This window comes from Phyllostomus hastatus, unplaced genomic scaffold (genome assembly GCF_019186645.2).
Source record: "Phyllostomus hastatus isolate PE091 unplaced genomic scaffold, TTU_PhHast_1.1 phas_contig_210, whole genome shotgun sequence".
Classification (NCBI taxonomy): domain Eukaryota; kingdom Metazoa; phylum Chordata; class Mammalia; order Chiroptera; family Phyllostomidae; genus Phyllostomus; species Phyllostomus hastatus.
In genome coordinates this window covers 14,656,940-14,671,763 of record NW_025333737.1, presented here as the reverse complement: position 1 = coordinate 14,671,763, position 14,824 = coordinate 14,656,940, and the positions used below count along the sequence as shown (strand labels likewise).

Sequence of the window (14,824 nt, the reverse complement as noted above, 5' to 3'; positions counted from 1 at the left end):
AAGATGGTTTTGTTAGGGTATAAACCCGCCGTCTTCTCGGATCGCCGGCCATCTGAATAAAGCGCCTATAAAAGATTCAATCACTGTCATTGCTTATTGGATTTGGTAGTGACAGGCAGCCCGAATGCCGGTGTCTTTTCCGGTTACAGGATGGCTGGAGAAGCAACAAGAATTGGGACAGTCGAGACGACTTCTACCTCCACCAGACCCCAAGGGAACAGGACGTGAGAGGGATGAGCAGTGGGGGACCGGCCTGGTGCAGGAGGTGGCGGGACAGCACTGGGCCCCCAAGGTGGGAGGCAACGAAGGGGTGACCTTTCCCAAATTCCCAGGGCAGCTGGGGGGTGGTGGTCAGAAGGAAGTCGATTTCCCTTCCTCCCCTCCCTTTCTTCCTCCCTCTCTTCCTTCCTCAATTCCTTTCTCCTTTCAACAAAGGTTTACTGCCCACTTCCTTGTGTCGGGCACTGTTATAGGCCTCAGGGAGACAGTGACTGGAAAGCCAGACAAGGTCCCTGCTTTCAGGTAACTTATGCGAAGTGGGGAGACAAGTCATTAGAAAGGAAATGAACAAACAACATATACACACTCACGTGCAAATGCACACACACACAGAAACCTAACCACAGGTCGCAACAAGTGCAAGAAGAAAATAGAGCAGGAGAAAGGGCTGGAGCGTCGTGGGAGGGAACCTTATTTTGAGGGGTGCTAGGGAAGGCTCCTCTCTGCAGAGAGAGGAGTCGGGGTGCAGCCAGGTGAAGACCTGGGGGAAGGCAATTCCAGCGAGGGAAAGGATGGAGGGGCAAGGTCCTTGAGGCAGGGATATACGTGGCCCTGCCCCCAACACGCCTCTTCCCGGACACAGGAGAAGTGGGCAGGGAGAGCAGAAACGTAAACAAGTCTTTAGAGAGGGCAGAGGTTGGGCGCAGAGGTGTGGAGCGGGGATGCCGCCAGTGGTTCCTGAGGCGCCTGAGTGTCCATAAGCCGGCCATCGGGGCTGTGTCTGACCACGACCACGTTGCACCATGCTCTGCAGTCTGGACGCTGGGCCACAGTCAGCAGGGCACTGCCAGGCTTGTCCAGCCCAGAGGGTTTGGCCTGCGGCTGATGGAGTGGCCTGAGCGGGAGGCGCCAGCCCAGCGTCTCGCTCGCCGGGCCAGCTGTCCCTTCCAAGAAGGAAATCATGAGGAGGTTGTATCCCAGTCCATCCTCCATCCCCACCTCCCTGCTTCCCTCCCTGAGTCAGTCAGCCAATCAGCAACCATCAAAGGCCTGCTATGTGCATGCTACCCACGTTGTGGAGAGCGAGAAACACCCCTGGGAGCAAGACTGTGCAGCCTGGGGTGACGGGGTGGCCGCCACCTTGGGCGGGTCAGCAAAGGCTGGAGAGGGAGGGGGCGGAGCTGCTGATATTGCTAGACATCTAATCACCTCCACAAACCAGCCATAAATGGCATGACAGGGACTTCTGCCCTTGGTTCAAAGCTTATGACAGCTCTGAGTTCTCATCTTGGGTCCTAAAGCCATTCCAACTCTCAGCCTGGTTCGCAGCCAAGTCTCCTATTCCCCGGGCGGCAGTGAGGAGGAAGCAGTAGCCGCTCTAAGCCAAAAGCGCAGGCGACCAAGCCACAGACCAGAGGACGCCCCGCGTGGGAGACGGGCGAAGGGACAGGCCGTGTTCCCCAGCTGTAGTGCTGTGGCCGCGCTCGCCCAGAGCAGGACCCCAGCCAAACCCAGAAGAGCAGAAAGAAGGAAGTGGTCACATGAGGCACTGTCCCTGATGAGGGCATAATCCCGGGTGACTTCTGAGGTCACCTCGAGTCAGCAGCACACTTGCCCTGAGTCAGACGTTTTGCTCACCCTGCTCTGCTCCTCCCCTGTCTCCGTCCCATCTACCACTCTCGACCTTGGCCATCGCCTCCTGTCTCAAGGGTGCCCATTAGGCCGGCTGATCCTTGCTGAGAGCAGGTTAGATCTGAAGGCACCTTGACCTTAGCTCAGAAGCTCCCTCACTCAAGAAGGCCCACTCCCAGCCAGCAGGAGAACCTAAGAGGTGAGCTGGTGCCAGGGAGAGTCACACCACTCAGCTGGTCCCCGAGGGGCCGGTCCCTGGAGCAGGGCCAGAGCTGGGTCCTCCTGCCCTTAACAGCCATGGATAGCTCAGGTTTTCTGGGGGGGCTCGGTTCCAGGCCTCACCCCAAAGACCCAGGTCCCAAAGGTGGTCCCCAGGGCCTGTGCCTGTTGGAAGGCAGTACTGCCCGGGGGTTAACAAGCCGTCACCCACCCCCACACCCATCGTCCATTGTATGTTGAGTCGCCCCCACAGCGTCAGGGGCAATGTCGGGTCCAAATGGCAGGACGTCAGGTGCTCCCACTTATCTCAAGGAGTTTGCTCCCCTTCCACAAACCTCTCTTCACCTGACAGATCCAAACCCGCATGCATGCATACACCAGGGCTCCGTTCTGGCTGCCTCTCTCCACTGCAAAGTCAAGCCCCGCGGCACCTGCCTGCCTGGGCGGCTGCCGCACCAGCAAACGCAACAGCCCATGCCAGTGAGCCCGGCTCCTAGGCTCGAGAGGGGCCTGGCGCTCTGTCTCCTGGCCTCCATGGCCTCCCCACAGTGCATGGGGGGTGGGGGTGGGGTGCGGCCGGGTCAACACCAGGCCTCCCTGAGAAGGTGGGAGCCTCTGCAGAGCCCGACCCATCCAGGTTCCTCCAGGGACGGGCTTCTCCCCAGCTGCCCCTCCAAGGAGGTCCGCAAAGAAAGAAGGGCCTTATTTCCCCGTTATTTCCTTCTCCTCTGCATGTGAGTCAACCCACCCATCCTGCTGTCCAGAGCGGGGGGTGACGGGAGGTGGCTTCTGGCTGGCCACAGAAGTCCACTGCCACCTTTCCCTCAACGTGGGACTTTCCGCCTTCAAGGCCCACTCAAGAGGCTTTCCTAAAACGAAGTGAATTACTCCAAGGTAAGGAAAGGACAAAATGCCATTTTCTCTCCTAGGAGGCCCTCCTCTGACCCATCTGCGACACCTTGCAGGCGGAGTCTGTTTATTGAAGGGCCCTGGGGGTGGGCAGAGGCCAGGCAGAGGGCTCCTCCGGGGTCTTGGGCATTCAGAGGGCCTGGCAAGGGCCTCAGATGTGTAGGGGTGAGGGGTGGGCCCCAAAGATGGATTTGCCTCCAGCCTCTGGGCCCAGGATGGAGGCTGTTGGAGGCCCACAGGGCGCCCCTCCCGCAGCCCAGCGGGGGTGCTGGCCGGACCTGCAGCTCCAGCTGCCACAGGGATGGCAGCTGTCCCTTCCGCTCTCCCTTCTCCGTGGGTCCCCAAGTTTCTGTCTCTGTTGTCGCTGCAGGTTGTATTGACTCTCTTCTACTGTGTCTCTCACAGCTTCTCTCTCACGGTCTCACTCGCTCTCGCTCGCCTTACTCCATCTGTCTTCCTGTTGGTGGAGGTTCCCTGTGCATCCAGAGTGTGGGCGGACCCATTCACTTCCTGGCCCCTCTCCGAGAACAATGCGTAAGATACACACAGGTGCTGGGAGGGCTTTAGGGCCAATTAGAGCCCCCAAGTTCCAAGCTGGGCCCCAGTGGAATTGGTGGGGGGGAGAGGGTCGCTGGCACCCAGCCAGGCCCCCTGAGCGGGAGAGAGATGGTGGTGCTGAGGCCAGCGCGGCCTGGGCACCCCCCACAGCCCCTCACCACCGCCACACCTGCCCTCTGCAAAGGAGCCTGGAATTCATTCATTCCAGTCCAGCCCTCAGCAAACTTGCCATGTCCGTGGGTGGCCGGGGCTGCGCCAGGCCCTGGAGAGGTGCGTGTGAAGGGGCCCGGTTCCTGCCGTCCTGCAGCTCCGTGGAAAGACAGGTGCGCAGATCACTGCGGCCCTCCTCACGGGACACCGTGCCGAACGCCACGGATGAGCTTTGGGATCAGAAAGGTCAGGTCAGCCCTTGAAGGACAATGGGTGATGACCAAGTATGGGTGGGGGTGGGGCATTCCCAGCAGAAGGGATGAAAGGAAGGGCCCAGGGGCCCCACGAGGTCAGGGTCGGCTGGCCACTCCGGTGGGGCCAGCTTCTGCGGAACACGGACGCCGAGTAAGGACAGCATCAAAACACGCTTCATTTTCTCTCTTTACCCTTTTATGAAAGAAATAATATTTTAACTACAAAAGAAAAGAAAGACTATTTGGAATAAAAGGTTTTGTAACCCAGAAAGGACAGCTGCAGTCCAGCTGCTAGAGGCTGATTGTTTTTGTACACCGCACAATTCTTGTTTTTGTCCAGTCACTGCTGACTCTTGAGCACTTTATCAGGGGCCCGGCCCACCCAGGGCTGATCGAAGGACTGTGGCGGTAGGGCGAGGGCTGGGTACGTGCAGGAGGCAGGGGCCACCCCAGGAAGGACTTTGGGCTTTACGCTAAGGAGTAGGGACTTTGTCCCTCAGGTAAGGACAAGCCAGGGAAGGGCTTTAAGCAATTCGATGCTGTCATCATGCTGTCATCAGATTCACACCTCAGGACAAGCATCCATTCTCTCAGCTCTGCGTTGGACGGACTAGAGGGAGCAGAGCCCGAAGGGGCCAGAGGGCACCGAGGGTCTGTAGTAAGCTGGGGTCGGTGGCAGCAGGACTGGGGCAGGGGAGCCAGGCACGGGCTAAGCAAGGAGTGGCCAGCATAGGGGCCTGATGTTCCTGAGACGAGAACCCAGTGCGATTGTTGGGGTCAAGGAAACAGGCTCCATTTCTTTAAAAAAATGTTTTCTTATTAGTAACATATATTATGTATAATATAAATATGTGCATGCATATGACATCTGATGTACATGTAAGTCCTGAAGCATAACAACAAAATGAATACCCCCGGACGCACGGCACCACGCTGTTCTGTCTAGCTGAGTCCCATCCGCCCCCTCCCCTCCTCCTGCCCCACCCGCACCCCCGTGTTTGCCGTTCTCTTCTCTGCCCGAGAATAGCTTCTGTGTGTGCTGAGTGTCTCACACTGTTTATTCTTTCTCGTTTTGGAGCTTTATTTAATAGGGCACCCCCCAGATGTATACCTAAGAGAAATGAAACCATGTTTGAGCAAAGACTTACATGCAGACAACCTTAGACCAAGTAGCCCCAGATAGACACAAGCCCAGGTCCGTCAGCTGATGAGTGTGTAAAGGAAAGTGGCACTTCCACACCGTGGGAAGTTATTTGGCAACAAAAAGGGATGAAGTTCTGATACATGCCACAACATGGGTATGCTCCAAAAACACGAGACAAAAGACTACATATTGTAAAATCCCCCTTAAGTGAAATGTCCAGAAAAGTCCAGTCTGTAGAGACAGAGTGTGGGTCAGCGGTTGCCTGTGGCTGGGGGAGGGGGCGGGGAGTGACCAACGGTGGACACGGGGTTGTTTGGGGGGTGAAGGAAATGTACTGAAATTAGTGCGATAGCACACAATTCTCTAAACTACCTAAAAATCATTACGTTGTACACACAAGATGGGTCAATTATGCCACAACACAGAAATGTACATTATACTTCCATAAAACTTTTTTTAAAAAAGGCATCATACTGGAGTCTTCTGAAGCTTGGTGATCCCCCTCACTGCCGTGTTTCTGAGGCTCTGTCCGTGCCACTGCGCACACAGCGCAGCCGCTCACTGGTCTTTGGGGCCTTCACCCCGTCACTGGGCATGGGAGCGACCTCTTGCTCTCCTCCGTTACAGAGCAGTTTTCCAGAAACATCCTCATACACGTCTCCTTGGTGTCTGCACAGGTAACTTCATGTCTGTTGAATTTAATAATAAAATATCAGGGGTTGTATATTACATGCTTTTTTGTTCACTTCATTTTTTAGGATCTCATTTTTATCTCATTTTATGAAAGTATTATTCCCCCAACAAATTGAAAATTAACACAGAAACGAAACTGGTCCTCATCACAGTTAGAGATACAGTGCTGTCCGGACACCCTGGGAGTGAAATTGCCAGGTCAAGGGTACGCCAAAGGTCAAGAGTGTCCAGACCTCTAGCTGCTTTCTAAAAGAGTTAGGCGGCCTTGCATTCCCCCAGGCGGCACAGGAGAGTCCCTGCATTGCCGGCACCTTCACCAACATTCCACACCGTCACTTCTCAGGCTTGTGCCAACGTGGTGGCTAGGGCATCTTTTTACTCCTGTGTTGCTAACTGGAGTGGAACCTCTTCCCGTATGTCCGTGGGGCGTTTGTGCTTCCTCTTCCGTGCCATTCTGTCCCTTTCCTTCGCCTTTTTCTTTTTCTTATTAATTCATACAGTTCTTTACATATTCTAGATATTAGTCCCTTATTATTTAAATGCATCACAGGTATATTCCCAGTTCGTGGATTTTCTTGGGGTGTCTTCTGGTAACCGAAGTTCTAATTTATAAAGTAACCGGACTTTGTCTATTCTTTGCTTTTGTGATTGGCTCTCCCCCGCACACGTGCCGTCTGCCCGCGCAGCGCTGGTAGAGCCGCCAAGAGGAACCCGAAGCGGAGCGCCCAGCGCGCAGCGGCTTAATCTGCACCCTCCAGCCGCCTCTCAGCCCCGCTTCGTCCTCAGAAACTTATCCCGGAGCTTCCGTTTCCACCTCTGGTCTTTCCCTGCTGCACAGACCTCCCTGCTTGTCATTGCTCAAACCCCAGCTCCCACACAACCTCCTTTTTTTTTTAACAGCCCAGAGGTCTTTTTGTTGTTGTTATTGTTGTTGTTGTTGTTGTTGTTGTTGTTTTTGTACCTATTAAGCCATGGATTCGCAGAGAATGGGCTCCAGTAGCTCAGGGTCCTTCGCGCCGGCTCTCACAGGCGTGCCTCCCTGGGTGGAGCCGGCTGGCACTTGGGCTGAGCCGAGTCCCTTTCCCTTCGGCTTCCTTCTGGTTCTGCTCAGTTTCCCTTCGCGTGTTTCAGGAAGCCATCTTGGCTCTCGGAGTAGTTAATATGCTCAGGACGTCCAGTAGTTCTCTTGGCAAGCGTCCTGCCCTTAACTTGTTTGTTTCCCGCAGGGTCACCCTGCGGATTCCTCCAGTTTTGCCATGGAAACATTTGTGGGGCCTTCCTTTTGAATGGTGCCGTGCCCTTGTTGTCTACAATACCACCTTTCTTATAGATTCACGTGTGTGTAGCCAGAGGCACAACTGCATGTTTCTAAAAGGCGGAGAGGACGCACAGCGGTGCCGCTCCCGGTCCCCTCTGTCTCGGCCACTTCCGCGCATTGCCGGGCAGCGGCGGCTCCAGCGAAAGGCACAGCCGCCTCATCTCAGGAGCCACGTCTTCCTCTGCTCCGCGGGCCCCAGGCCTCACTAGGCGTCAGCTGGTTCATGGTATAGGGGTTTTGACTGTTAAAATGGGGTAATTTTTACTTTGGACACATGTAATTTATTAGAGACATAATACTTCAAAAGAGATTTTTTAAAAATCCTCACCTGAAAGTACATTGATTTTAGAGAGGAGGAGAGAGAGGTGGGAAAGAGAGGGCAAAAAAGAAAGAAAGAGAGGGAGAGAAAGAGAGAGAGAGATGGAGAGGGGAGAAGGAAACACCAATATGCAAGAGAAACATGGATTAGGCCAGGCTCTGAACCCGCAGGATGGCCCTCCAGCCTACCAAGCCACACCGGCCAGGGCAAAGCACGCGGTTTCTTAACGACGGGGTGTGTGGAAGGGAAAACGGGTTGGGGGCTGCTGCTCCTTCGCCCATGATGTCTACGTTATCCAGAACATCACCCTCCACTGGAGCATTTCCAGGGACAGGAAGCTCACCACCTTAGTGGGTGGACTGCTCTGATAGTTAGAAAGAGCTTTCGTAGGCTAACTCTGTCTGCTGCCTCATCATTCCCACTCACGGCTCTTCCCTCTGCTCTCTAGAAAAACACTGAGTGAGTGTCTTCTCTTTGACACAACCACCCTCCAGCGTGAGAGGCAGCATCTGCGTCTACCGGTCTCCTTTTCTCCAGCAGGAACATGTCACCTTCAGAGATTCCTGGAAAGAGATGGTTTCCAGATCCCTCTGTACCTGCTCATCCTCTTGTGAATGGACTGCAGATTTTTCCAGAATCTCATAAACTGCACACCCATGTTTGAGGAAACCCGCAGGGCTGGTCTGGCGGCACAGTGGGGCCCTGACCCAGTTCATGTGAGAGCCTGTCGGTGCAGGCGAAGAGGCCGCCTCACCAGAGCAGCCTCACCAGCCCTGCGGCGAGCCCTGGACCTGCAGACGTTTTCCATGTGAAAAATCACCAGCCTGCCTATATGCATCTGATCACTCCCTCTAAACGCAGGCTGACGATAGAATTCAGCCTCACTGCTTTGACTCTGCACATCTATCTTTTGAAAAAGTTTTTTTGTAAGATTTTACTTTTTTGTTTTTAGAGAAAAGGGTGGGGAGGGAGAAAAGGAGAAAAACTTCGATGTGTTAGAGAAATATCGGTTGCCTCTCTCACGCCCCCAACCAGGGACCTGGCCTACAACCCAGGCATGTGCCCTGACTGGGTATTGAACCGAGGACCTTTGGGTTTGTGAGACAAAGTCCAACCCACTGAACCACACCAGTCCAGGCTGAAAAAGTTTTCTTAACTTCTGTGTCTGTGTTTAGCTCTCCCCGCAGCTTCACGTCAAGCACAGTTTTAATAAGAAAGATATTGTTTTCCTTAATGTTACACTCCAAGGATACTGCCCTGTGGCAAGTAAGCCTCTTCGGACCGCGTCTCCATTGCACTCTGCCCTTGGGAGGCCAGGCGCCCGGCTCCCAGGAAGCAGGATCAGGGAAGGTGCATGTCTCACACCGGGCCTAGGGTGAGGCCCAGCTTTGCCATGGCTGTGGACAGTGATGACCCATGTCTGCCTCCCTGGCCAGGAACATCTGAGTAATCTTGGACTCATATCTGTCCTGTGTCCTATTGCCTAATCTTGCCTGGTCTTCATTAAAAACGTCTCCCTGCTTTTCTTTCTCTCACTTGTTCCTCCACACATTTCTCCTGAGGCCACAGCACTTATGCTGAAGATGGCCTCACAAAGATGGTGTCACCAACAGACTCCCTGGATGTTTATGAGCGATTCTCACAGAGGTGGCAGGCCCCTGCTGGGGGGTGGGGGGAGGGGTCACTTGGGTTGCACCCTGAAAGGAGGGCTAGGAGTTGATCGGAGCAGTCGCTGGAAGATTCATATTTCAAACAGAAGAAACAAAGGAATTTTCACCTGTCAGCTCCAGGATGTGAGCAGAGGTTGCCAGACTTCCTCCTAAGGGAAGTTTAGGTTGAGCAGTGCCCTGATTGTGTTTATATTACCGAGTGGCCAGTGGAGGTAAGTGATCAGCAGACTGGGAAGGCTCAGAGGCAGTGGAGGGAGGCAGCCAGGGGGGTGGGGGTGAGAGGCAGTAGAGACTTTGAGAAGTGGGATCCAGGGGTGTGCAGAAGGGATGAGGGATGGAACAGAGGCAGCAGCTGATGAATGGAGGGGGAAGAAGAGGGAGGAGTTGAAAGGGGTGATGATGCCTTGAAAAGCATGTCCTAGAAGCAGGTTAGGTGTGGGGAAAGCAGGGAGATGAGGACTCGGTTTTGGAGGGCCCTGGTCCTTTGCTGTGCGGAGATGGGTGACTGAGGAGCCAGCTCTTTTCCTTTCTGTCACAGTGGGGATCCTCAGTCCCCTCCCCTCCTGCAGTCATGAGATCCTTTGCTGTTTTTCTGTGCCTGCTTCCTATCTCAGGATGGTGCTGGACCAGGCATCCACCCCAGAGAATCTTCAGGAGGTGCTGAGTGCCCCCCACCCCCCAAGTGCAGCATATTCACAGCTAACCACCTTTTCACCTCATCCCTGCTGGGCAAGTGTGGGAGGGGCTCTGACGGCTGCCTGAGGACCAAGGAGTTCAAAATGCCGGCCATGGACCAAGAAGGCACACTCTGAGCCCTGGGCCTTCTGCAGGGCCAGGCCTGGCATCTGCCCCAATAGTGCCTCCTTCCTCCACTGCAGCATTAACGGTCCGTCCCATGCACTGGGTGCCATGTGGGTGCTGGGGACAGCACCATAGGTAACAATGTCAGGCCATGCCTATGGAGCAAGGCATCTAAGCACCTTATAGAACTTCGTTTAAACCTGTTGACAGCCCTGTGAGTTAGGCACCACTTTACCTCCATTTCACAGATGAGGAAACCAAGGCACAAAGAGGTTACTAAGTTGACAAAGGTCACACCAGAGAGGGAACCCACAAGCAGAGTTGGACAAGAGACCCCACTATGCACCACTGTGCTGTCCACTCCTCCTCCACCCCCCAGAAGCCTCACTGCCTCGGTCTACCTGCACCAGGCACATCAAGTGCCATATTCTTGAGTCACCATGCTCTTATTTTGAACCTCAAACCTTAAACCCACTTCTGGGTTTGTCCCTAGTGAGGCTATCTCTGCAGTGGTCCCTTCATGAACATGGACAGGAATGACACCTTTTCCCAGCTCTGTGGGGCTCCTCTCACTCCGCCCAGTTCCATCCTTGTCGTTCCCACTTCTGCAATGGCTCGAGCCTTCTGCCTTGGAGGCTAACCCTCTCTGATTCTCTGAGGCTAAGCCCTGCCTCCCTCGGAGGGAAGCTGTCTTGCCCGTCCCCTCCAGCCAGCGTGAGTCATCTTCCTCCCCATCCCTGAGCATCTACTGTTTATACTAACCTTAAGCTCTTAGCCCGAGAGCTCATTTTCTCTTCACCCCAAGTTTTATGTTAAAGGCAACAATCTTGTATTTCCCACTCAGCCCAGGGCCTTGCATATAGGAATGTTGGCCAATGATTTTGATGACAGTGTTTTTGTACAACGACTGACGCAGGATCTGTCTTCATCTTCCCACCGCCCTCGGAGGGAGGACGGGCAGAACTGTTTACAGCCGTTCTGCACAGGAAGAAACAGGCTCAGAGAGGGTATAAAGTGATAAAGTGTGGCGCAGATTTTTCTGGCTCGTAAACCAGCACTATTTCCCCTGCACCTTGCTTTTGGTGTCCACGTGACTTGATGCAGAGTAAATAGAGAAAGGAGTTTAGCATGGGCTGAGCGGACCAGAGCTGTTCAAGCTCGGGCTTTAAGAGCCGGGTGGTTTGGGCCGAACAAAGAGGGTTTTCAGTGAGAGAACCACGGCGCCTCGGAAAACAGACCAATGATCAGGGGCTCCTTGAGGAATGTAGAATGATGGAAGTGAACATTTGGGCATATTTTTTAATAACAGCTAAATTGAAATATAATTCATAGGCTAAAATTTCCCCTTTTCAAGTGCACAATTCACTGGTTTCCAGTGTGTTCACAGGGTTGTGTGACCACCACGAATAATTTCACTAAAGCCTCTTCATCATCCGGTGAAGACACACGGTGCCATTGGCCGTCACTCCCAGTGCCCCTGCCCGAGGACCCCGGCACCCCCCATCTACCTTGTGTGTCTACGCATTTGCCTGCTCCAGACATTTCACAGAAATGGATTTACACATGCAGGGCTTTTGTGACTGGCATCTTTTGCTTTGTGTGATCTTTTTGAAGTTCCTCCATATTGCAGAAATATTTCATTTTCGGGGGCTCAACAGTATCCCATTGTATAAATGTACCATATTTTGTGTATTCATTCATCAGCTGATGGACATTTGGCCTGTCTCCAATTTCGTGTGTGAGTTCCTGTGCAGACATGCGTCCACTTCCCTGGGGCACACCACCACGAGCGGAGCGGCAGGGCCACATGGTAACTCCACGGCTAATGTCTTGAGGAAATGCCGATCTGGCTTCCAAAGCAGCTCTTCCTTTTTACAATCCCAGCAGGGATGTATATGGGCTTCAATTTCTCCATGTCCTCGACAACTTTAGTTATTGTCTGTCTTTTTTATTTTTGGCATCTCGATGAGTGTGAAGTGGTATCTCATTGTGGTTTGGTTTGTATTTCCCCGATGACTAATGAACTTGAGAATCTTTGTACGTTATTTTTGGTCATTTGTGAGTCTCTTTGGAGAATGTCTATTTAAATCCTATGCCCATTTTTTAACTGAGCTATGTCCTTTCATTGTCGGGTTGTAAGCCTCTCTGTATATTCTGGACACAAGTCCCTTGTGACATAGATGCTGTCTCCCACTCTGTGGGTTGCCTTTTCATTTTCCTGGTGTTGTCCTTTGAAGCCCAGAAGTTTTTAGTTTTGATGAAAACCAATTTATCTAACTTTTCTTTTATAACTTGTGCTTCTCGGGTCACATCTAAGAAACCATTGCCCGATCCAAGGCTGCAAAGACTATACCTATGTTTCTACAATCCATTGTGGGTTAATGTTTGTAAATGGTATGATGTAAGGGGTCCAACATCATTATTTTGCATGTGGAAATCCAGTTGTCCCAGCAGCACCTGGTAAAAAGCCTTTCTTCCCTTCCCTACCACCCCATTTAATTGCCCTGGAACCCTTGCCAAAAATCAATCTATCATAAATGTCAGGTTCATTCCTAACATTTCCAAGTCTGCTACCTGGTGGCCCTGGTGGCCCTCCCTTCCCCGGAAGAACAATGAAGAGATGAGGGATCTCCGAACTGGCTGCATTTCCCCTGGCGGGTCAGGCCTCATCACAATGACGTTCTCCAGCAGCATTCAGGCCTCCTCCATTGTTTTGCTGGGAGCTGCTTGAACAAAGGGCCTTGTCTCTTTCCTGCCTCTGGAGGTCATTGTAAATATCAAATTATATTATTAACACAAAAGAACTCAGTAAGGTCTGGAGCACTATCCAAATGTAAAGCGTATCCTTCTCATTATTATACCTCTCCATCAGTGTCTCGATCATGGGTCAGCAGTGACCGCGAACGCTGCGGATGGCTTGTCAACACTCGTGAAAAACATATACAGAGACAACCAAGTCCTGTGGGGAAGTAGGAACGGAATGGCCACTCTCTCTAGTGGGGAGAGCGCCCCGTTCCCCCACCGGAGAGGCTTTTTATTGGTTTTGTTTGCATAAGAATTCAGGTAAAGCTCATTACTCATTGCTAGGAAGTAAGGATCAAACAATAGGTAACAAGGAAGTCTGAGGGCCTATTTTGAGCCAGGGTCAAAGAGCTGTAAAAAACTTTAGGGAACAAACTTACTTCTTCCCTGGACTCTCATCATTCAACTGAGAGCATTCTAAACAAAGCAGGTTTCACAGGATTTTACATATTCTTTCTTAGGCCTGATCACCCGGGAACCTGCCCTTTTCAGCACAGAGCTGCACCACCCTGTCATTGTTTCAGGCTTAGGTAGAGCAAGGGAAGTAAGGCAGCCAAGAGATTAGGAGATTTTCTCGCAGACAATGAGGACTCAGGCTATGTCAAAGCTGAGGGGTGAGGGTCCATCACCCCCTTTTGCTGTAGCCCCCAAAGTCCTTTCTTGGGGGCCTCCCACGTGATCATGCCTGTCTTAGTTTGTTCCCCCCTTGGGGAATCTTACCCATCTTTGGCTAACCGACCAAGCTTTGGGGTCCAGGCAGGGTGAGGTATGAAGGAGAAGAAGCTGCACTCCTGTCGGGGAGATAAGCTTGTCTCCTTGCTGGTTTACGGTCCAAGGTCATTCCCTCAGCCTTAGCCTAGGCGGGGGTTACAGCTTCTGATACCAGGCAGGGCGGTTCCCAACACATTAGGAATAAGACCTAAAAATAGATGTTATTTTTCACTTTCACTCATTGGAACCAAGGTTGCCGTGTCTGTGTCACTGTGAACACAGAATCAGTGAGGTTCGGCGCTCCGTGTGATTCCTGCAGAAGGCTGTGAGCTGGCCACCCAGGGACTGGACGTGAATGTCGGGCACCCCTCCTTTCCATTCCCCCTTCCTTGAATGAGGGCCTCCTTTGTGCCATGCACTGAACTGCGCTCTGGAGAAACCGGAGAATGACGCAGACACAACCTCTGTCCTCCTGGAACTCACAGTTCAGCGGAGAAGCTGTACAATCCCACAAGCCATCACAGGAAATGCTACCACGATGGAGACTCAGGCGACACCCCCAGCCAGCCATTATCAGTTTGCTCCTTGTAAACCAGGGTTTTTAGGGCACAGTTAAAACATGAACTGCCTTTGCATCTATTATGTTTCAAGGAGGCAGTGGCTGTTCTGTGCGAAACTCAGGCCCTAACTCCAATGTTTTATAGCCACTGTCAGAGCGCCAAACGGTGAGACCTGAGAATGGGTGGGCGGCACAGAGCACGGGGTCCACCATCCTCCCAGACCTGGCTCTCAGGAGCTCTTCAGAGATGTGGCCCTGGCTGAAACCTGCTTCCATCTGCCTTCTGAAGTTTCTGCCCTGATAGAAGAGAAGGGCTCCCTGAGTACTAGCTAAGCCTCAGACTCTTCGTCCTCTCTACCCTTCCCCCCACCCTCAGGACCACTCCTCCAGGGCCTGAAGGGGCGCCACACTCAAAATCCCTCCCTCCAGCCTCCATGGGTGGAGGGGCTGCTCCCTCCCAGAAGACGGAGGCTCAATGGCACGTGTGGCCCACTGCCCTCAAAGCTGGGAAAGCTGAGCAGTGAGGACCACGGGAAAGCTGGGTGGCTCCGAGCAGGAGAGCCCGGGCCGCTGCCTCACCCTCAGCCTGGCCCTTGACCTTATTTGGGCTGATCTGATTGCAGGGTCCACTCAGCCAGTGCTGAAGTGCACTGGTGTGAGGAAAAGCCCCAGCCTTCCTCTCTCCTCCCTCCTCTCTCCCCTCCACCCACCATGGTTAAGGACAACACTGACAACACCCTGCCTGCCCCCTCCTAAGGCTGGGGCAGCCACCTCCTCCCCACCCCTATGCCCATCCTCCCCAACACACCTCTCCCTGGCACCATGTCATCTGACAACTCAGCATGACCTTGAGGCTCCTCGGGTCG

At 53.2% G+C, this 14,824-nt stretch overlaps 1 long non-coding RNA gene across 1 annotated transcript in view; it reads right to left on the bottom strand.

Moving 5' to 3' along the window:
• Positions 1-5,024: 5,024 nt before the first annotated feature.
• Positions 5,025-14,824, bottom strand: part of LOC123817565 — a 31,555-nt gene continuing 21,755 nt past the window's right edge. Inside the window, exon 3 of the long non-coding RNA XR_006785455.1 lies at positions 5,025-5,774. This is a non-coding gene — a long non-coding RNA (uncharacterized LOC123817565). The remainder of the gene's footprint in view (positions 5,775-14,824) is intronic.